This window comes from Poeciliopsis prolifica, unplaced genomic scaffold (assembly GCF_027474105.1).
Source record: "Poeciliopsis prolifica strain line A6 unplaced genomic scaffold, Auburn_PproV2 SCAFFOLD169, whole genome shotgun sequence".
NCBI classification, from domain to species: domain Eukaryota; kingdom Metazoa; phylum Chordata; class Actinopteri; order Cyprinodontiformes; family Poeciliidae; genus Poeciliopsis; species Poeciliopsis prolifica.
The window spans coordinates 124580-148649 of NW_026562544.1; the positions used below are offsets into that span (position 1 = coordinate 124580).

General features: G+C 38.7%; 1 long non-coding RNA gene and 1 pseudogene across 1 annotated transcript; one reads left to right on the forward strand and one right to left on the reverse strand.

Moving 5' to 3' along the window:
• Window positions 1–12798: 12798 nt before the first annotated feature.
• On the forward strand, window positions 12799–15707 carry LOC129356387 (uncharacterized). Its single transcript, XR_008605397.1, has 3 exons — window positions 12799–13097; window positions 14829–14944; window positions 15385–15707. It is a non-coding gene; the product is annotated as an uncharacterized LOC129356387 (long non-coding RNA).
• A 5410-nt stretch (window positions 15708–21117) lies between these two features.
• The window catches only part of LOC129356375 (nuclear receptor ROR-alpha A-like), a 39327-nt pseudogene continuing 36374 nt past the window's right edge, over window positions 21118–24070 (reverse strand).

Sequence of the window (24070 nt, forward strand, 5' to 3'; positions counted from 1 at the left end):
CTTTTCAGTTTCGGTCCGTTTGGGGAGGCGTGAATAATCCACTTCTGGTTCGGACCAAAAACATGAACTCTGCTTCAAAACAGCTGAAACAGAATAAATCCAACTGAACATATCGATACCGATCCTCAGGGTGTCAGGCGATAAAATCTTTAATTCAAAATATGCATCATTTAAAACGTTTAAAACTTGCTTAGCAGATAAATGTCCTTCTGTCAGACGAACATCATGAAACCATCAGGCCTGTCATGATGCTGAGTTTCCTGGACGATAAATTGTCCCAGAAGTTATTGAGATAAATAATAATATTGTTGATTTGAAATCATTTTGATGTTAACATAATAGTAATGGCACAAAAATATCCTCTTTAAGTTCTAATGAACATTTAACTCTGCATATTTTGAACATCCAAAATAAACAAAACAACAAATAAAATGAATTCAGATTTGAGCTGTAAAGTTCTGGCGGCTTTCAAAAGTTTAAATCAACCAATCAGAGGCCAGCCTCAAGCACAGAGCGAATCCACCAGCAGGAGGATTTATGACATCACAGGTTAATCATCCAACAAAGAAATGAAATGTTGAGTGAACCTGCAGCAGACATTCACCTCTGACCTCTGATCCGACAGGAAACCGTCTGCAGGTGTTTCTGTTTCCTCTGAAGCAGCAGGATGAGCCGCGCAGCGTAAGCAGCATTGAGCACAGCTGACAGAAGAATCGAGCTGCCAGTCAAAACGCCTCTTCCTGACTCCCTCATCAGACGTTATTCATCTGAATTTGCTACGATGAGCTGCAGAAACGGCAGAACGTCCTCTTTAGTTGTTTTTCCTTCTGAAGACGTGCAAACCTTTGATCAATGTAAGGAATTACAGAAGCAACTCGCTGCTAATCTACTCTTTGGGAGAGTAGAGGGAGTCGGATGATTAATTAGTCCGGGCCGCCTAATTACCCACGCTGCTCTGCAAACTCGCTGGTGCATGACTCGTCCTGTTTTCACGCCGTCGATATCGAAATGCAGGAAACAGTGTAGCATTAACTGCTCATTAAAGGCACTTTAATGACAACAAATTGGAGGCTAAATAAATGTCAGAGATTAGCGTACTGCAGCTTTCAGCTCTGCAAAACGTTTCACAGCTTTCTCACAGGCAGAGCTGAAGTTTTCAGGTATTTAAGACTTAATGTGACCAATCGTTCACACCATTTCCACATTCCACTTATTAACTTATAGAAATTTACTACATTATTTATGAAAGCTCAGACGTCATAATTACTGACTAAAAGATTAACAGCCCAACACGGAGTTAACCATCAGAACGGAGCAGGAAAAGTCCGTCCACCAAAACCACGTTTTAAAATCTAACAGGAAATAACAGACTATGGATTTAAAATGAAGATTGCTTTCTGGATCTTCCCTGGACTTTCTCAGAACCTTTCCAGAACTAACCAGCAGTCTTTGGACATTGAGGTTCTTGGAAAGTATAATTATTCCTCTGGTTCTGTTGAAAATCCAGGCCAGTGACCCGATGGGCCCTGAAAAGAAACGTCCTCAAACAACTTATCGGAACTTAAAGTTATATTTTTATAACTTTTTGATAAAAAAAAAAGTTACCAAAAACCAGGTGAAATCAGAGCCAGGAAGTAAAAGTGTATACTTTTACTCCACTGTACTTTTTACTTTTACTTAAGTAAAGCGATGTTGAAGCAGTACTCCTCTTCTTTAATGCGGGTTTTGGTTCTCTGCCCCTCTGGGCGGATCTGATGTCGTTTCCCACACAACTGCAGTGATTAGCGGCTGCTTTGCATAAAATAAATCAGGTTTCAGACGGTATTTTGGAAGAGGAGGAATTTAAAATGAGAAGAAATGAGCTGTGTTAAAGTATTCACCCACGTTGAGAGGATGTTTGGGAACATTTAGAGGTTGTTGGTTCTAATGAGTTTGTTTTGCATCTGGTGTGGAGCGGGTCGTCCTGCTGCGCCCACCGGGAGCAACGCAACAAAATTCAGGCCCGTTCACCGGCGACCCGGTTCTGTGTGGGAGGAGCAACCAACTGTCAGCGGGATGGGAGGAAAGTTTCAGATCCTCCACTCAGGAAAAAAATCATTTCTATCGGTGAACTTTAATCTGCAACAAGTGAAGGAGAAACGTATCAACGTCTTCAGTCCATCAACGTAACAGTTTAGAGATGAAAAAAACAAATATAGACACCGGGCCAATCAGAACCAGGAAGTGAAATCAGAACCAGGAAGTAAAATCAGCAACAGGAAGTGAAATCAGAACCAGGAAGTAAAATCAGAACCAGGAAGTGAAATCAGAACCAGGAAGTGAAATCAGAACCAGGAAGTAAAATCAGAACCAGGAAGTAAAATCAGCAACAGGAAGTAAAATCAGCAATAGGAAGTAAAATCAGAACCAGGAAGTGAAATCAGAACCAGGAAGTAAAATCAGAACCAGGAAGTGAAATCAGAACCAGGAAGTGAAATCAGAACCAGGAAGTTAAATGAAAAACAAATGAAAAACAAACATGATTTAATCAAAATTCACCAGACATAGACACACACCTGCAATTTCTGTTTACATTTCATAAGTTTTTTTTTGCAACAAACTGATTTGGAAACATTTTCTTTTACCTAATTTTGTTACTTTGTGTTACTTGTATGAGTTATTCTCACTTCGGTCCTTAACTTTATATTTTGGTCTTTCAGATGATGTTAATTTTAAATACTAAATGATTAAATAATTTCTTGGGTGGACACTTTTTACTTTTAAATACATGAAAGTAAGTCATGATGTCGCCAAAATGTTCACCTAAGTTTATATTTTGGTCCATCTAATTATGTAAATTATATTTGATCAGTCACTTTTTTACCAAACACTTTTTTGCCTTTACTTGGGTAAATGTTTGGCACTCTGCCTCCTCTCCATGTGGCAACAGCCCAATTTCATGGCAACAACAACAAAAAAAAACAAACAAACTGGCAAATGCTCATTTAGTCCAATTCAATTAAGTGTACAGGAAATCCAATTACAGTTTGTCAGCACTAATCTGGTGGCTGGCGTTCTTCATAGTGTTGTTTGCCAGCGAATTATTGCTCCTTTCCAAGCTTTGACTCCCATTAAACCCTTGTTGATGCTGCACATTCAAGAGGCCACAGGCGCTAATTCAATTAGACAAATACAACCTCTGGAGTGCGCTGCGCTGCGCTGCTCTGCGCTGCGCTGGAGGCTGGAGCCGGCCGCCGGATGGAGAGTCTGGTGACTCCTTCACCTCCTCAGCTGTCACTCCTACAGGAAGATGAAAGCATAATTAATGTTTTCTGGGGTCTGAATCCACTAATAGATACAAGGCGCAGCGAAGCGCTGCGAGGCTGAAGCATCAGAGGAGAAACGCGGCTGAATGCCAGTTTTAAGAGGTTACTGGGATTAATGGCTAACATGTTTCTGCTGCTGTTGCAATACAGAGAATTACTAGTAACCTGGTTCACAATGAAACAGTCACAGACTAAGAGTAGATTAAATTACACAAACATTTTAAGGTGAATAAGATTTAATAAAGCTCATAGCAGAAATATAGACCAGTTTAAAAACTCTTCAAATTGGAGCTTATTGGGAAATTTGTTGAGTAGGATCAATACTTTAAATACCAAAAATGGTTTTGTTGATATTAAAAATGTATAAATAATGTCATTCGATGTGAAAATAATTTAAGATTTAAATGAGAGGAGCAGGAAACCATAAGAAATCATATTTCCAACCTGCTTTTTTTCAAACTAATTATGTAAAATTGCATGAATGAAAAACAAACATGATTTAATAAAAAGTTTTGTTGTTTTTTTACTTTTCAAACTAAAAAAGGATTTAAATGCAGTGGAGGGCCATACTGAGAAAAAATAAGAATATGTCTTCACTCTTATGTTGTTTCTACTTTCTTATAATATTCTGACTTTATTCTCGTTCTTGTCATGTGACTGACAGCCATCTTGGTAGGTAGTTGCTATGGCGTTGCAATGACAACAATGAACAAACTACGAACTTAGAACGAACTTTCGCCTCATTCTTACGTAATTTATAAGCAATATAAATACATCACATCTATTACATCTATCACATTTATCAATGCCAAGCTAGCAACATTAGCTTAGCTAATGTAGCTTTTATCACGTGAAGCGTTTGTTCGTCCTTTAAATCCGTTGAAAATGTTTTGAATGTTTCGGGTCAAAGTTCAGGCCTGAAGCTCCTCCATGGAGCAGCTTCTCCACATCATCTGACGTTTCCACGGGTCCATCCCAGCGGCAGCCATTTTGTTCATGTGCTACTGCCCCCTGCTGTTCAACCTTTCACCTGAGTTTCTATTTTTGCTAAGTGGCTCTGCTTTGCGTAGATGTTACATTTATTTGACATTTTAAAACTTTGAATTGACTTGACAGCTGAACAGAACCGGAGCTGCCAAGGGCGCATTTTAATTTGCTCCATCGCAGCGTGTGTGGGCGGCGCCGCGCAGCTGCAGGGTCGGACGGATCCTTTGTTTGTCTCACATCTCCTGTTGACAGCAGCGGGGGAGCCTGCTGGGGAGAGGCCACAGCAAAACTAATTCCCTGCAAAATTAGAGGTTTCTGCTGCCTGAAAATTGTTCAAAAACACAGACTGGTTATAAGAGAGAAAACAACAAGAGTTGTTGTTATTTCCCCCATTTTGGAGCGAACGAGTCGGCGCTCCCACCTGACCGACAGGAAGCTGACGAGCCGCTCAGCAGGGAGCCGGCCGTGTCCTCCACAGAGGAAATAAATGCTAATCATCTTTCATCTGAGCCTGGTTTGTGCGTGGAAGAGGCTGTGTTGCCAGTGTGTTTCCAGAATGAGAATGCAGAAATATGGGCTGTTTTTGTAATCAGACACAATTTCCCGCCGCAGCCTTGACAGAGAAGGACCTGCGATGATGACCTACGACCTCCTTTCATGTTTCTTTCAATTGCTTCTTCCTGAAGAGCAAAAACTCCAGAATCATAACAACATGTTTAATTTACTTGCCTGTGTATCTGCCGCACTTTGAGAAACTACATCCCCACCTCAGCTTTCTGTGTTGCTTTTTTGGTAACAATGAAATATTTCATATCGCAAACAGTTTTAGATAAACTAATACATATTGATCAGCCTTCAGAGTTCTGAATGAAGGCAGCTGGATTTGTCGTTCGGTTCGAACGCCAAGTGGACTGGAGCAGAAAGTGGACTACATTGCAGGGCATTCTGGGTAAAAACAAACATGCTAGCCTAGCGCTAGCGGGAGAAATGGTCTTTCGCCAAACACTAGAGAGAAATCCTCCACCACTAAAATCTGACTTTATGTTTTGTGTCTTCAGAGGTTTTTGTGTTGTTTCCTTCAGTGGTTCTTGGTGCAGCGCCCCCACAGGCCAGGAGGGGAACAGGTTGCTCTGGGGTTTTGATTGGTTTGACTCAGTGAGGTGAGAAAGATTTTTATAGAAGAGTGATGAATTCAACACATCGGAAAGACTCACAGCGTTTTATGAACGGATGTTAGTGAAGCTGTGGAGGAACCAGCTCTACATTCAAACTGTCAGCCTCACACCACTTCCTGTTTTTCTTCTTTGTTTTTCATTGTAGTAACATCCGGCTGTTGATCACATGACTCGTGAGTCATTTTGATACGACTGAAAAACCCCAGCGCAAAAACTTTTTATCCAAAAATATGAGTTAAAATTGGCGTCTTTCTATTTAGCAGATTTGTTTTCCCAATTCCAATTTTTATAATTCGATGGTTAATACAAACACAGATAGTTTTGGACGAGAAGCTAGGAGTTCTCTTCCAACATCAGTGTCTGACCTCATGAATGCATTTTGTGGGGAAATGGTCCAAAATCCCCGTAAATATCAAAACTGAATAGCTGAAGGTGGTTTAGCTGCAGATGGCGGCTCCACGTCATATTATGGGATATCAGCTCCAGAATAAGATGAACCATTCAGTTCGTTGTGTTAGTCTGTTGCTATAGCAACTGAGTGTAGAAAACATACCCAAGCAAAACGTTCTGATCAACACTTGACGTTTCATTTTGCTGCTTTTACATCGGTTAATACAACCGATAATTCTGTTTTGTTTCATGTTATTTTTATTTATATCTGAAGCCAATCTGATCAACAATAAATCACCATCTCTGTTGCTTTTAATGGATTATCAAAACTTTTCTGCTTAATTTTGAAGTTATTCCTAAGTGGATCCTTTACATATTTGTGTTTTTGCCAAAATCTTTTTAAACCCACCACTTGTTCTATAAGAAACCAACCTGAGGTGGATGCAGCCCTACATAAATAAAACAGCTGCGGCGGCCCAGAGCATTAAAACGATCAATATTTTTATCATTTATGAGAAGAATCAATAGTTCTGTCCCAGCACTTCTCTCCTGAATATTATTTCCAGTTACTCTCTTTCTTTTGTGGGACCAAATGAGGCTTCCCCGAGGTATCGGTGTTAGAGGAAGCGCCTATAGGTCGATGGGAATCGATCTGCCTCATTATGCCTCTCCATCGAACGCTCACCTCGGCCATTAACGGCTAAATAAAAACCAAACGGTCAGAGTGTGTAACGTCAGGACGCTCCGACCGGCCTTCCGTCTCTTTTGTTCTTCAAAAGCAGCAGAGCTTCATCGACTTTTTGTTTAAGTGGAGGTCCTTGTTTGGCCGCCGTGTGAATTACCGGGTGTTTTAGTCCTGGCAGAGACGCGGCGCTCAGAGAGGAGGGCAGGAGGTCGATGGCGCCCAGAGGCCGACTCACGTCTACAGGAAACTCTGAGGCACCAGGACTGACAGCAGAGCGGCAGGGACGGAAAAATAAACCAGGAGGAGTTTTCTGCTGAAAAAATCTCAGATTTTGAGCTCAATCTAAAATTTTTTTTTTTTTTTTTTGGGTGAAATTCTTGACTTTTTAAGTTCAGAAATTTTCTAGAAAAAGCGAGATGTCTGAGCTCCAAAAGTCAAAAATAGTGAGAACAGAAACTCAAACCTTCTAATTTTGAAACGCAAAAACTTTCAATTGTTCCGCAAATTACTGAGATTAATTTTAAACATTCAGATATTTTTCAAGGTAAAAAATTTCCACGCTTTTTCTAGAAAATTTGTAATATTCATCCCTAAATTTCTGTTTTTTTTCTTATAAATGTAAAAGTTGCAGTGTTCAACTTTTACATTTTCACCATTTCCTAGAAAATGTTTGGTTTTTTTTCTAGCAACTTTTCAACCTCAGAAATGTCCACGATTTTTCAAAAATAAATTCTGAAATTAAATTGTTTTAACTTTTTTTAAACAAATTTTTGACTTTTCAAACTCAAAAATGTCCAAATTTGTAGTTTTTCCTTTGAATTCTTTTGTTAAAACCTCGGCAGGCGTCTAAAATATTTTGATTAAACGTCAACGTGATAGACTGAAATAATTGGAAGAACAAAAATCTGTTGTATTCTAAATAAAATGACAAAATAATTTGAGAGCAAATCAAAACAAGATATTTTTGTTTTGTAGAGAAACAATTAAATGATTCAAAAACTAAAATAAACAACAGGAGGGAATTTTAAACATAAATTTTCCCACACTGGTGTTGATGTTTTGGGACAATCGGCTCATTTCTACAACCCCAGTCACTAAGAAGTCGATAAAATGTTGATATATGTTTAATTGGAAGGAATTATATTTGTCTTACAACCGGATAAATGCATATTTCTGCAATAAAAACAAATGAAGCTGCACTTCACCGTGGGGCTAAATGTATGGGCTTCTGTACTTCTGCTGCAGAGTTTGCATCATTTTTGCAGTGAGATAAAGCTGACAGCTGTAATATGTGACACATTCTCCACTATTCCTGCAGTGTTATGTGTGCAGCAAGATAAGAAGTTTAATTTGAGATAAATCTGAGCAGCACAAAGCCACTTTAAGGTGTGGGGAGTCGGATAAACACATCTGAGATGGGGAAGGTGGCGATAAGCTTGACGTGTTGCGTCGTGATCTGGCTGGAAAAGTAGGAGATGATAAGAAACATGAAAGGAAAGTGACTCCAGGGCAGATTCCTCGACAGGAAGCGTGTCACCGGCGCAGATACTGAACATCCCCAGCGATGGAGGAGCTTTCCCCTGGGCTTAAGGTGACAAACGAACAAATAAAACCCTGAAGAAAGCAACATTAAATAACTTACCAGCAAGAAAACAAAACACAAGATGTTTTCTTCATTATATTCATGGGATTAGCACTTCCTGTTTGCAGCTGGACGAACAAAATGCATAAATAATTACTAGACTTTTATTCACCTTTTCTTTTGATGCCTAAATATAGAAAAATCTAAAATATTTCAGTCTATTTATGCTGATTTCAGTTGGGTTTTCATTGTGATACTGCGCAAACACAATATCACAACTGCGGTGTTCCAGTTAAATAAGAAACGCAATTAAATTCACATGTGAATACTGTCGTCTTCTTTGTCGTCTCCGCCAGTAGTAAAATCTGGTAAACAGTTTCTTCAAGTGAAACATTGTCTTTATCTGGGGATTTCACCCAAATTTTGTTGTACAGTGTTTCAATGTTAGAATAAGAATAAATATTGTATTGTATTGTTCAGAAAAAAGGGAATTAGATAACTTATTTATTTCATTTTTGTCATGATTTATGTTAACTGAAGGTGAGCCAAAAGCAGAAAGACTGAGGCGGGAAAAGAAGAAGAAGGGAGCACAGAGAGCCAGAGGAGAACAAAAAACAGAAATCCAGGAAAACCAGACAGTGGGACATCACATAGGATCAACGTTTAGTTTTTATCCTGGGGAGCTGGATTCTCACAACACAGAACAAATGACTAATTAGACCAATTAATAGAAACAGGTTGGAGATGTGAGAAGAGAGAAAGTGGCACGGGGCGAGCGAGAGCATACAGGGGTCTAATAAATGAATCTAACAGTAAAATACGACGAGACATAAGGAACATAATAAAATTAGACCCAACAAATAAACATAATAAACTAGAATCACTAGGAAAGACCAAACTAAAGCAGGAACAAGAAAGAGACTAAAGAACAAAATAATAATCAAACTAGAATCAATCAATAAAACCTCAAACATTTTGAGATGATTGAATAAACACCAAGTCAACAAATAGCCGTAAATCTCAGACTTTTTTTGATGCATAAACAGGCTGAAAAGACGGATTTTAGATCCTGTTTGATTTGTTTGGTCTGATTGTGCTGAAGCCCCAGATTAAAAATCAGAGTAAACATGAAGCGAAGCGAGTTAAATGGAGTGTTTTCCTAAAGCCAGGCGGCGCTTTCACCCTGAGTGGCATCCAGTTACGGACAGCAGGCTGATTGGTGCAGCAGGCGGGGGGCCTGGCGTCCAGGCAGACAGCCGCTAAGTGATGGAGCTGTAACCTGCCAGGATGGGGAAGTTTTAAAGAATTGCTTTCTCTGCTGCAGCACAACAAGCTGTGATAAATGAGACCTGAGAGGGTCGTCGGCTTAAATGGAGAAGTTTGGCTTGTTTTGGTTCTCAGACGCTGAAGAATCAGGACTGAAAGCTAAACTTGTCATTCTCCAACTTTGGGAATCCCACTTTTCATCAGTTATTTCAGTCTGAAAGTGTTTGAAACGTTTGAGCCGCAGAACGTGGGCGAGAGGCCGCCGACCCGCCGACAACGCTTCGCCTTCCTGTGAATAATCTCCATCTGTTGTTTTTCAAGGATTTTCACATAAACACATGAAGATGAGATGAGACGCTGTTCTGCAGCTCAACGATTAATAAACCTGCAAACTTTCACCACTGTGAAGTGATTCTGGTGATTAAATGTTTTACTTTAAAAGCAGCAGAAGAGTTTTACTTCACTTCTAAATTAAATCCAATATTATAAAGTGCAAGTGAATCATTGTACAAATTTAATGTACAACTTTTATTAACCTCTCAACTCCACACCATCTTCAAACAAATTTGGCGTCAATCCATTTGTGCAGCAAAAATCAGTTTGTCCTGCTTGTTTCGAAGACATTGTTGAAAGTTTAAAGGTCAAAAGGTCAACCAGACTCCCCACTTTAACCAAATCTAGCTAAATTGTTGTTAAGCATTTCTGCTATATTTCTGCAGCACAAATTTTAGTTTGTGCTGCACTCGTTTTAATATAAATTAATGTTTCCAGAGGTCATGAAAGGTCAACAGCCCTCCCCACCCCCTCATTCTTCAAAACAGAATGAGACCTGAGCAGGTGTCATAAAACCCGACTACGTTTGTGCCGGTTTGTGCCGCAAAATATTTTTGTGCCGCCTTTTATTTCAAATGTTATGCAGCAAAAACTTTCCAATGTGCCGCAATCACTGTGAAGATATTAATGAATGTTTGCAGAGGTCGTTAAAGGTCAACCTCCGACCTTCTTCACATCAAACAAATTTGGTGTCAGTCAACTCAGCCACGGTCATATAGATGAGTTTATTCTCATAATTTGTTTCTTAATTGTTTAATTTGTTTAGTATGCCCCTAAAACTCTGTTGTTGTTTGAACCTATTTACACCTGTTTCCATCATCTTTGTCTTTATTTATTATTTATTAGAATTTGAAACTCAGATGTAAATATAATGAAGCATTTATGATCCGTTACCATCGAGCCGCTGATAAACCCGAGGCGTCTTCGCTCCTCATTGATATCCTGAGTTTCTGTAACCGTCCTCCTTTCTGACTCACCTCCACAACAAATCCATGAAACCTAAAAAAATCCTGGTTTCAGGAGAGAAATAATAATAATAATAAAAAGAAACGCCTGCAGCCAGATCCACATGTATGTACTTTGGGGGTTCAGCCTGTGTGCTCATTGTTCCTCCGAGCGGAGCGGCGCAGCAACGTGGGAGCTGGAATCAATGGAGCGGGAAATTAGCCCTTAATTAAGAAGTATTTGTATTCTGGTCGCCCTTCGCCGCCAGAGGAGACACCTGTGTGCATACCAACCACAACCTGACACAGGAAACCACATGATTTATGAGGAAATACAGATTAAAACCTGACATTTAGAGAGAAAGAGAAACTCCAATAGAAATCCTTCCTGGATTTGTAAATGCGTCTGTTTGCAGCTAAAAGTGTGTAAAAATCAACTTTCATAGCAATTTCACAAGGGAAGAACTGAAAAGTGTGGTGTGCATTTATATTCAACCTTCCTGAGAGAAACTTTTTCAAAAATATTTTTCTGCAGTTCAAGCTGAAGGACTTTCCAAATCTAAACACTGAATTTTTCACTGATTCTTCAAAATAACAATTTTACAACATATTCTCACTTTGATTCATGTCCAGACTTTGACTAAGCCACTTCAACACGATTCAGCTTTGAGCTAAAGCGTTCCACTATAGCTCCGTCTGCACAGAATGAAAATCACAACCCAGGAAAAACTAAACAATTTTTACTGTAACAAGTTTTGAGCAGTTCTGACTGTAAAGAAATGACTGGCAGGAAAAACAGGAAACATTGACAGAGGTTCACCTGACAGAGGTTGTTTACCTGGATTCCTTTACAGTGATTCGGACCTTGATGATCTTTAATCCTCTGCAGTAGAAGAGAGGAAAATCTGTCCATTTACTGGGGATTGTTCCACCCGCAAAATCAAATGAAAACCATAGAAAATTACATTTTAAATGCTGGAAACCATAGAAAAGAGATTGGTTGTTTCAAGCTGTTGCTCTCCGAATTCTTTCCCATTGTTTTTCACATTGCATCCACACATTATTTTAAAATGCAGTTAAAATCTTATTTGTGCACACAGGCTTTTAATTTAATTTCATGTTATGTTTGATTTGCTTTTCCAACATGTTTCGTGAAGCATTTTGTGATTTTATCCCTCTGGCTGTTCATAGGGTTGATTGACAGCATTAAGACCCGCCTCTTGGCTCTTTTTGGTTGATTCTGGTTCATTTCTTCAGCAGTAAATCAAGGAGCATATGGAGGAGAATAATTTTTTTCAGAGATTATCTGTCTCGTATTATACCGTCACAATATAGTTACGTACTGCAGATTTAATGTGTGAACTTTGATGCATTAGAAGGTCTATAGTTTGTCCAACCTTCAAAACGAAAACATTGTGAAGGAGAAAATGGAGGAGGCAGAGTAAAGTGGGGAGGATGAAGGTGAGAGCACAGCAGGAAGTGATCAGTGTCAGATCTTTACCTCCAAGCGGTGCAATCAGAAACCAGAGCTGCTTCTCTTCTCACGCCACAGGGGATTCTGGGAAGTCACGCTGAGCGGGAAACGGTCAGACTGGATGCCTACGGCCTGTAGATGGAGGGAAGGAGTTTAAGCAGCAGGTCTGGATCTGGTGGTTACTGGTTCCCTTTACTCAATTACATTCACTTGAGTAATTGTTTCTTTTTTTTTTTTTGAAAAATGTACTTTAAGTTTCTGGATATTCTATGAGTAGCTTCGGCGAATGAAGAAAAAACAAATTTTAAAGGAAAAAATTTGTTTTCATCAGTTTATGCAGAAGTGAGACCTCTTGTTTATAGGCTATCTTTGTTCCAATGCTGTTTTCTGTCTGCTGAGGTTTTCGGACGTCAAGCGAACATAAGCAAAATATCATTCATCATTATATGCATATTTGTAAATATAAAAAATATTTTAAAAATGTAAAATAAAAAATTACAAGATTGCAGGGCTGGAACGATTCCTCAAATGATTGCAGTACCACGATCCGCCTCGGAGCTTCGTTAGTTTATGTTTTTATTATTTAGCGCCGTGTTCCGGCCGGAACATTATCAGCGTTGCGCGGAGCTCTCACTTCCGCCTCTGAGTTGCTGACGGAAGTAAGTGCTAGCAGCATAACGTCCCGTGGGGATTCTACTGAGTGGTGATAATTCCCGGGTTTTCATGGTTTTGACATCCAGCCTTGAAATGACGGCCACTGCCGGGAGTCCGGCAGCTTTTCCCCTCCGGAGCTGCTGGTCCAGAGCGACGGGCGGGAAGAGCAGCGGGAGGGTTGAACAGGCGGGAAACAGATTCAACATGGCGGGCGGCCCAGGCTTACAGTTAACGACGTCATCCCGGTCTGAACCAACGGCAGGCGCATCCGATATATTCGGTTTGTTCGGCCGTCTTAACAGGTTAATTATTGCTACAGGTTAATTTTCTAAATTACAACAAATATGAAAAATTGGACTGATTTTGATATCTAATAGTTACACTGCTGTTATGAAATATTTTATTTCATAAATGTTCTTTTATCTGATTACTCGAATAATCGATAGATTACTCAGTTACTAATATATTTGTTTACAACAGCCCTACAAGAATGAAATCATAAAATTACTAAAGTTTAATTAACAGTATAATGAAGCCATAATATTTCTAAAATAAAGTCGTAAGAGATTAAAGTCAAAATAATACAAGGATAAAGTTGTAATATTATGACTTAAATCTCTTAAAATGTGATTCTTATAGTGACTTTATTCTCTAAATATCTTGTCTTCTGATTTTATTTTAACTATATTCTTATAATACTTTTGACTTTAGTCTTGTAATTTAATTTTATTGTAAGAAAAGTCATAATATTACAATAATAAAGTAAACATAATGTCTTTATTTCAACTTTGTTCTCTTAATTTTATGATTTTATTCTTGTATTTGATTTAAATCCTCTGTCGTAGTTTTTAAAATGTTTCTTTATATTATTTTGTCTCTGAAATACCAGAATTTACATAAACTTACATTTATAAATGTTACTTCAGGTGTTACGAATATGCAGTTACTCTATTTCATTATCAGTTTAATCAAACACTTTTTAGACTTAGACTTAGACTTGACTTTATTGATCCCTTGGGAAGACTCCCTCAGGAAATTATAGTTACCAGCAGCTCACAGGCAAAAATTACTCTTACTTGCGTAATTTATTGGTGACTTAATTTCCCTACTTTTTCTTGAGTGCGTTTGTTTTTTTGACAGTTTCTGCGTCTTGCTCATCTGAAGTCGCATTTATCTGTTTTGTAAACCTGCAGAGGATCAGATGATGATTTCATCTTTCACACTGAACTAAAGCTGCAGAATTAGGAATCCAAACAGGCGCGTTCGCCTCAACGGTTCGCCATGTTTGAGCTTCAAACGGCAGCTGAAAGAACCGCTGAGCTGATTCCTGCAGCGAGCTTCCCACTACGTTACCTGAGAAATGAAGAGATTTAAATATCGCTGGTGGCAAACAAACAGAGAGAGATCATAGAGATACAATTCAGTTCATTCATATCACAGCAAATGGCTCAAAGCACTTTACTAAAAAAGTTCATTTCAATCCAATTATACAGGCAGATTTCAAGTCTACTGCAAAAAGGCGCCAAGTTCAGTTTATGATTCAAATTAGTTATGAAGTTTTCTATTTAAGAACCTTAGCAGGTTGCACCGAGTTAGTTTGAGACTTTTTCAAACTAATCTGAATAATAAACTGAATTTAAGAGGCAGAGAGCTAAACGAGAGCATCATCTATTACAAGGAAATACAGAGCAACTAAACTGCAAATTCACTTTTTTTTTGCAGATTAACTTTCTAAAATTGTAACTGTAGCCCAGAAGCAATAAAACACTGTAATGATGAAGTGAATATTTTGCCTGAGGGCAACAGGAAACCAGGAGGCGGTCTCCATGGCAATGTGTGTTTAGGTACAGGTGATGCTCAGCAAAATGTTTTATTTTTGATTCAAATTAGTTATAAAATTAAACAGTGACATTCCGAACTGCTGTAAAGTTCTGAATCATAACAGTGAACTTTGACCTTGATTTGCTTCTGATTTCCAGACAATTTCCTCCCGTTCATGCAGTGAATTTAGCTTCGTTTTGCATCAATTTAAGGAAGAAGAGGATAGAAATCCCACTGGCAGCTGAGCAATAATGAAGACGAAGAGCTGCAGAAATATTTACCAGAGAAAAGGAGAACCAGGATGGTGAAGGTGAAACAACAGAGGCAGGTATGAAATCAAGAAGCGATGGGATTTCCTCCCTCATTAGGCGCCTGATTGGTCCACCTGGGCGTAATTCAGCCTCCGAGTGAACGCATCTGTTCAGTTTCTGTTGGATTAAAAACACCTTTGGAAACAACCTTTAAACAGGTTTTAAATACATTTTCATTAAACCCACATTTCTGCATTAATGGTACAGTAACCATGGAGTCAGTGATCTCTACTTTCTCGCTGTAGTAACTGAATCTGTTCGCTAACTCTAGATCTTTGGGTCCAAAGATAAAAACTTCAGTTTTGTTTCAGTTCTCAGACGTAAAGCTCAGCGTCGTCTGCGTAATCTTACTTCCAGTTGTAAGAGTTTTGGTTCAAAAAGCGTAATTTCCTGCAGGAATGTGTCTGAAGAAGCAGATTCCTGTTGATCACCGAATTGCTTCCTGTTGTGTCTGAAGCTGACAGGTTCTGTTAAGTCCGATCAGATCAGCGCAGCGGGACACCAGCAGAACCTTCATATTCACAGCCAGGCTGTAAAAAACAAAGTCGGCTTCATCCGGGCCTGCGGCTCTAATTATCGGGCAAACAGCGAGCGGGCAGAGCGCGGCCTTCTGGGAGGTGTGACTGCTTAACGAGATGGATCCGAGCTGGCAGAGAGCAAACACGCATCAGAACTGGACCAGCGGCACCGGCTCTGCATCTCACACAGAAACGCTGGTATGAAGACGTTTGGTTTCTTCGGAGGGTTTAAAATACCAAAAGGTTCATTGATATTCAATAAACCAACCATGAAATACTTTAAACAAATAAAATGTAGAAATGTGGAAACCATTGTAGTTACTAAACTTCATCTATTTTGGATTTGATTGAATAAAATTGAAGATTTAATCAATTCTTAGAAATAAAAACATAAATCAGGTCTTCCTCTATTTGAAAACACTTTATGTATTTAAAAGCAGATAAATGTAAAATTACTTTGTTTCATAAAGTTCTTAAATCTTTATGATTCACTATATTGACTAGTTTCAATTGACTTTTTCTCCAAAATTTTACTTTATTTATTTTTGACGTTATTCTAATATTAAGAGAATATAAAATACATGTAATGTTATTATTTTATTCTGATAATTTTATAACTTTATTCTCATATTATTTGACTTTCTTCCAGTATGACTTCATTCATGTAATGTTATGATTTATAATAAAACATTTCTTAGTTTACTATCATGTCCTAATAACTAACATTTATGCAAAGATTTTAATTTTTAGCCCATACCTTCGTTCTAAAATTGAAGAAAATAATTCTCCCTCTGCTTCATCCTCCTTTGCTGACGGGACAAATTAGTTTCGTTCACGGCCGCAGAAACTCCGCTGCGCGGCCTGCGTTGGCCCCCGAGCCTCAGATTTGTAAAGCTTCTCTGCTACGTTTCAACACAACCAGCCTGAAATGTTTGGATCCAAGCAGTTTTATTTCCTGAGGCGTCAGAGCTTGAAGGCTTGGCGGATGGATTTGCTCAGGATGAAGCTCCGAGGCAAGCGGCCGGTCGGGTAGATGTCGCCGCCGTCGTCCGCCTCCTGGCAGCTTCTGGAAACCAAGCGGATTTGATTAGGCCACATTCTAACCACGGCGGCCCGGCGCTCCCGCAGGTACTTACTTACTCGCGTCTTGTTCGGCCAGAAGCCGTTTTCCTGGACGAGCTCGGTCTGCTAGTGACCCAGTTGTTGATGAGCACCGGGCCCAGTTCGGCCGGGCGCCGGGTTTTGGTTGGCAGTTTGAAGCCGGTCTCCCGTGCGCCAGCCTGCAGGCGCAGGTTGCTCCTGGGCGAGGCGGCGCCATCGCCGCCCGGCTCGTCCTCCTCGCTGGGGAGGAGCAGCAGCTTGAAGAGCTCGTCTTTCGGGTTGGACATCGTCTTCCTGGTTCTCTTTTTCACACAGGAGAGCTCCCAGTTCGGGCTGCAGGTTTTTGTTTAAATATGGCCGGAACCCGAACGACAGAAGCTTTTGAAAAATGCAACAGTGGATGCAGAGCTGCCAGCGAGGGGCCCGTTATGAGCTAACGAGGATTCCTGGGAGCCATTTGCACCAAAATCCGCTTTTAAATCATTTTTAAACTGGCTGAAAACGACAACAGCAAATTTTAGAGCAAGAAAAACAGCAGAAGGAAATTTCTGCCAAAACGTCTCTGAAAGTTTTATTTTTTAAACTCCTAAATCTTCCTGTTTTTAATTTCAAAATATTTGAGATGGATCTTAAAATGTCAGATTTTCTGGCAGAAACTTTTTTCTGTCTACAGTTAGATTCAGTTTCGGCTGATGGAAAATACAGTAAAAGTAACCAAAACCTGTTTTTAGTGTTGAAAATTACTCATATTCCACAAATCAACTTTAATCGATTTTGCAAACTGGTTGGCAACCTATTGATCAATGGATCTACATGATTAATCAATTATATTAATTAATGGATAAAACTGTCAAGAAAAAAATCACAAAACTTTTGAAAATTTTTGTAGGTTGCTGGTGACTGGATGGATGGATGAACTGATGGATGGATGAACTGATGGATGGATGGATGGATGGATGGATGGATGAACTGATGGATGAACTGATGGATGGATGGATGGATGGATGGATGGATGAACTGATGGATGGATGGATGGATGGATGGATGGATGGATGGATGGATGGATGGATGGATGGATGAATGAACTGATGGATGGATGGATGGATGGATGAACTGATGGATGGATGGATGGATGGATGGATAATGGATGGATGGATGGATGGATGGATGGATGGATGGATGGATCATGGATGGATGGGTGGATGGATGGATGATGGATGGATGGGTGGATGATGGATGGATGGGTGGATGATGGATGGATGGATGGATGGATGGATGGATGGATGGATGGATGAACTGATGGATGGATGGGTGGATGGATGGATGGATGGATGGATGGGTGGATGGATGGATGATGGATGGATGGATGAACTGATGGATGATGGATGGATGGATGGATGGATGGATGGATGGATGGATGGATGGGTGGATGGATGGATGAACTGATGGATGGGTGGATGGATGGGTGGATGGATGGATGGATGAACTGATGGATGGATGGATGGATGGATGGGTGGATGAACTGATGGATGGATGGATGGGTGGATGGATGGATGATGGATGGATGGATGGATGGATGGATGGATGGATGGATGGATGAACTGATGGATGGATGGATGGATGGATGGATGGATGGATGGATGGATGGATGGATGGGTGGATGGATGGATGGATGGATGGATGGATGGATGGATGGATGGATGAACTGATGGATGATGGATGGATGGATGATGGATGGATGGGTGGATGGATGGATGATGGATGGATGGATGAACTGATGGATGGATGGATGGATGGATGGGTGGATGAACTGATGGATGGATGGATGGGTGGATGGATGGATGATGGATGGATGGATGGATGGATGGATGGATGGATGGATGGATGGATGAACTGATGGATGATGGATGGATGGATGGATGGATGGATGGATGGATGGATGGATGGATGGATGGATGGATGGATGGATGAACTGATGGATGATGGATGGATGGATGATGGATGGATGGGTGGATGGATGGATGATGGATGGATGGATGGATGGATGGATGGATGGATGGATGGATGGATGGATGAACTGATGGATGGATGGATGGATATTCCAGTTTGCCAACTCTGTTTCCATAGCAACCTCATGACATCATTTAAAGCTGTTTGCTGAAATGACCTCTTAACCGAATGTTTTATTTCTTGTTTTATTTTATTCACAGTTTTAGCGTTTATTTGAGCAAAACTACCTTCAGAAACACAAAACCGTTTTTCTCTCAGCTTGTTTTCTGAAGCCGAACTCGGAGCTGAAGCTTTAAATATTAAATCAAAACAAGCATCTTGATTCTCCTTCCAGTCATTTTACCAACAGGGGACAAAAAAAAACATAATCCTGACAAACACAAACCAGCCGAGCAGTGTGTGCGCTGCAGGTTTTACCCAGACTCCTCTGCTGCACGTTTCAGTGAGCGCCTGCAGTGCCATCTACTGGCGGGAACCGGAACTACAATGATGCAGAAACTCAGTGACTATTTTTAATAAAATCCAGTTTGATTCACAACAAACCTAATAAAATATGACAAATAAAAACTTATTCTCTGTTCAGATCCCAGTGAACGAAGCTTTTCTTTATTCCAAAAGACAAATAAACCCACTTGAACAGAAATCACTTGTTTTTTCCTTTATTGCCTTAGATAGTAATAAAACATACAATGTGATGTAGTTAAATTTATACCCTGATAACAAATGATGATTTTGCAGTTTCAGTAAACTAAAAAAACTGTCCTTATAAACAACATAAAATAAATAATGATTAGTAAAAATGAGCAGATAAAATGTTTGAGTTTGTTCACAAAAAACAACAAGTGGCAAATTCAGATGTTTGACATTCAGTTGCGGTTAAATTGTCATTATTTTTAAGAAAAACATTTGAAACTCAGTTGACTTTTCATTTCCGATCAAAATGATCGGATTAATTAGTAAAAAAAAAAAAAAGTGAAAAGTTTGAGGAAGTGGAGCAATAATCAAGTCAAACGACGATGTAAACTAGAAACTTTTGTTTCTGAAAAATTTGATGCTTTAATTTGCATCTAATAAAATTAATTCTGCATAAGTGGAAAGTTTTCACACAAACTTTCACATCTGGCAGTAAAACCCAACCTGAATGATCAGAAAGAGAAAATGCTAACAAAGACATAGGTGTCCAACGTTTGGTTCGGGGGCCATTTGTGGCCCTGGGGCTGAACATTTGCGGCCCCCGACTTCAGTTCAAGAATTATACAAACTGGGGCCCCAGAGAATGGAGACCTTATATTTTTAATCAGGACAAAATTATCACAGATGAAAATCTTTCTACAGTAGAAAATATTGAAAATATCACAATTTATTTCTGAATAATTACACTTTTTCCATTTTCTCGAAGTGACTTAATCAATTTCATAAAGTTGGCTGATCACAGCAAGCATTAAAAAAACAACCTGATTTTACTGATGGACTAAACTGCAAAATTACTTTTAATAAACTGAACTTGCAGAACTCTTTTAAAAAAATTTTTCATCTATAATTAAATTTCTGCTTTTCTAACAACAAATCTGAAAACTGCACATTTTAGTTGAAGTATTGCATGCTTGGCTTTTTGTTAAAAAAGTAGAACAACATATTTTGGACACCTTTGGCCCAAAGTTTGAAACTTAGTAAGAAATTTTGGAGAAATGCAGCAGAAAATCTTGATAACTCTAATTATGTAGCCTCACAGAACCAATAAAGAAGAAAAATTGATTTATGATTTTTCCTGTAAGCTCCCAGCCGTTAAAAGCAAAAGTCAATCAAAAATAAATCCAAGTGCATTTTGTCACCCCAGTGGGTTCAGTCAGATCCATTAACAAATAAAACAAGCAGAAAAAATCCACTCAGCATTTAGGCGCCGCAGTTCATCGGGGAGATATTGTCGCTTTGTGCAATATTAATATCATAATGAACTAGTTGGAATGCATCATTTGGTGGGTTGTGTATTCCAAGTGTCAGAAATTATTTGCGATGCAATTTTGTATTTATTCTGTTGGCCGGAGTTGGACAGAAAAAGGAGGGAAATGTGGCCGGCGTCCCGGCAGTTACCGATCAATACTGTCTTATCAAAGCTCATCTAATTAATTTGTTTTATTTTCAGAACATCAAACTGCAAAAGTTACCTTAAAATGTCTGGATTGTTAACTTCCACGGATATAAAAGCCAACAGCATCAAACACCAACTGGATTTATTTAGAAACACAAACTGAACTGCCTGAATGCTGCCGCTAAAAATGCTAGCAGCAACATTATTTTTCATTTATAAAACAGGCACAAAGTTATATTTATGTACACCCAACATCCTTCAAACTCAGGATTTTCAGTTCAAGAATAACTGAACAATAAAATCCTGCAAACAAAACGTGTCTCTCTTGCAGTTAGCGAGCTGCTACATGCTAACATAGCTCACCTGTACTTCTGTGGTTTGAATTAGCAGAACATCATCTGCATGGTGGCCCACTGAAGCTGTATTTATGCTTTATTTTTTGAAATTTAAAGTTTCAATGGCCAATCTCTGTAAAATAAATAGAAACACAATAAGCTGATTAGGTAACTGGTTAGCTGTTTGCTAGCATGCTAGGTGAAGCTAAGCCAACTTGGCTTTATAGCTTAGCTAAAACTAGCACAGCAGAGAATACATCTATGTTTGGACAATGTTTAATTCAGTCACAATGAGATAAACTTAATCTGGCTGTTTTTAATCTGAGATTATGCAAAGTTCCTGCAGGTAATGACGATTACATCACTTAGCTGTTTGTTAAGGGCATTTTAAATTATGTTTCATAAACTGACTGGGTCGAAATTGAGCAAAATTAAGCACAACAATAAACCAAAAGCAGCAAATAAAACCCAGATATCTGAATTTGTGTTTTGTCTTTTAGCACAGGACAGAAGAGTTTGGTGGAATTATGCGAGTTTTGAATCTTTACTTGTATAAAGTTTGGTGTTAATTTGGATTATTTTGCATACAAATGAAAATCTTAATGGAACAAAGTGACTCGTGCTGTTGGACGTTTGTTATAGAGAAAGTGCAAATTAATTTAAATGTACATTTTATATTCAGAAGTATTAAAATTTAAAATCTTGTTTCCTTAACTACCAACGAAGAAGAATCTGGAATTTCATGTTTTGATCCTAATTTAGGTTTAAATAGTTTATGCATCCAAAAAATGGGAAATATTCATAATTTATTGAATGTTTCACAGGAGATGTTTACTGATTTATTTATTTTTTCTTACAACTTATTGCTTATTTTTCATATATTGCTAGTAAAAATATTGACCTGAGTGGAGAGATGCTGCATGTTTTTGATTCAACAGAAAAACTAAATGAAAGAATGATTTATAAATTAAATAGAAAAATAATAAAATGAGGAAAAATGTATGTGGCGCTTCAGTTCCAGCAGGGGGAGCTGCAGCTTTGCTGCTGTTGTCTGCAGACCAGCAGCAAATATAAAACCAAAAATTTGCTTGATTTCAAGATTCCTTAAAAAATGTTTACTTTTAGTGCACAAGCATTTAGAGAAAAAATAATTCTGCTAACAATTTGTAGTTACGTTCAACAGCGAAATCCTCAAACTGTTAAATGTAATATTTTAAATTTTAATCAATTGTCAGAATCATCAAAATAAATTAATCTCTTTGATTACTGAAATAAAAACACTCACGACATCATAATTTATTCACCTGAATATTTGTGGAAAATGGAAGGAAACATTTGCTTGATTTTATTTAGACTAAAATCTGAGCATTTCTGAGGATTCAACCTTGAACCTGGATTCGTTTGGACATCAATATTTAGATAAATATTTAGTCAGAAATGCAGTTAATTAAATTACCAAAACAAAACTCTGGATCTGTGTTGGAACAGCTAACATGGATGAAAAACAATTAAAATCTATAAAACTACACATTTAATCCTTATCATGGTTATTTATAATGATCTTTTAGACAATTTTAAACAATCCAGGTTGGATCTTAATGTTTATTGCTTTTCAATCATTGCAGCTGAAAGGTTGTGTGAACTTTAACCTCATCTGGAAATATTTTAACACTTTTTAAGAGGAGTTTTGTAGAATGCCAAATTATCAAACACATTAAAAATATTAGTAAATTCCTAGTTTTTCAGATTCATTTGAAAATCTTTTACGTTAATGTTTTGCAACTATGACACAAAACATATTTAACTGTCTAAATATGTCTGGAAAACATATTTAGATAAAGTGGAGGGAAAATCGGTTCTTCGCTCGTCTTTGAACAACATGGCTGCTGATCTACGGAAAGCTGTTTGGACATTTTCAGCTGCTGACAATTTATTTCATCAGAAATGTTTTTCACTCATTTATATATTTCTATGTAAGGTCACAGTTTCAAACTAAATATTTAAATTGGATGGTAAATATTTAGCTAGTTCTGAGCTAAAAGTCTAGTTAGCTTCTTTTCTCGCCAACTAAATATTTAGCATGGTAGTTAAATAACTTTAGCATTTTTAAGTAGCAAACTAGAGAGAAATTGCTCAGAGCTAACTAAACACTCAGCGAGGTTTAAGCTAAATTTTTAGTTAGCAAACTAACTATATAGCTATTTCTGAAGTAAACATTTAGTTCAAGGCAAACTGTGACATTTACAAATTATTAAAATGGAGGAACGAACCCTGTTTTTCTCTGTTGGTTAAATATTGCTGTTAATATTTGAGTCGAGGAAACTGAATCTGAAAGCCGAACATGAAGCCAGGTTCATATCCGTCAGGTGAATAAGTGAGCTTAGTGTTGTTTCTGGGATTTATTTTATTTATAAATTGTATTTATTTTAGCTGAACTTCAATATGGATCAGTGAGAAAGAAACTAAAACTGCTTAACAATCTGTACAAGAAACTGTTTTTTCTGTATAAAAGCCTCAAGTTTCAGGATGGATCAGTAGCTCAGACGTGTTTTGCTCGGTCAGCGGTTCTGCAGTAGTCCACATGTTTCCAGCACCAGAACCTCCAGGTGCTGCTGCTCCCGGGTCAGTGCAGCGGTGCAACCATAAGATCTGATTCCTTAGGATTAGTCCTGCTGTGACCGGACCGGTTCTGGTGTTCAGTGCAGAGCCCCGTCCAGGTCGGCAGCAAACAGCTCCTTGTAGAGCGGAGGGAAAAGCGTTCGGACCGCGTCCGGGTAGACGGTTCTGAACGCCGCGAGCTTCTCCGAGTGGAGGCCGCAGAGAGCGCGCAGCGCCGACGCCTTGGACCGCAGCTGAGCAGGAAACGCAAAACCAAACAGAAAACAAAGTCTTTCCTGAAATAATGAGACCATGAAGCGTTTTAGGGCCAACCTGGGAAAATACGACAAAACAGAGGCGAGCAGAGCAGCCAAAGGTTCTGCTCAGGGAAAAAGTCTAAACTGTTACCTTCCATTTAGTTTTGTCTCTTTGGAGGTGAGCTGTAATATTTGTAGTAGAAACTGGAGAAAAATACCTTTTTGTTTTTGCAGT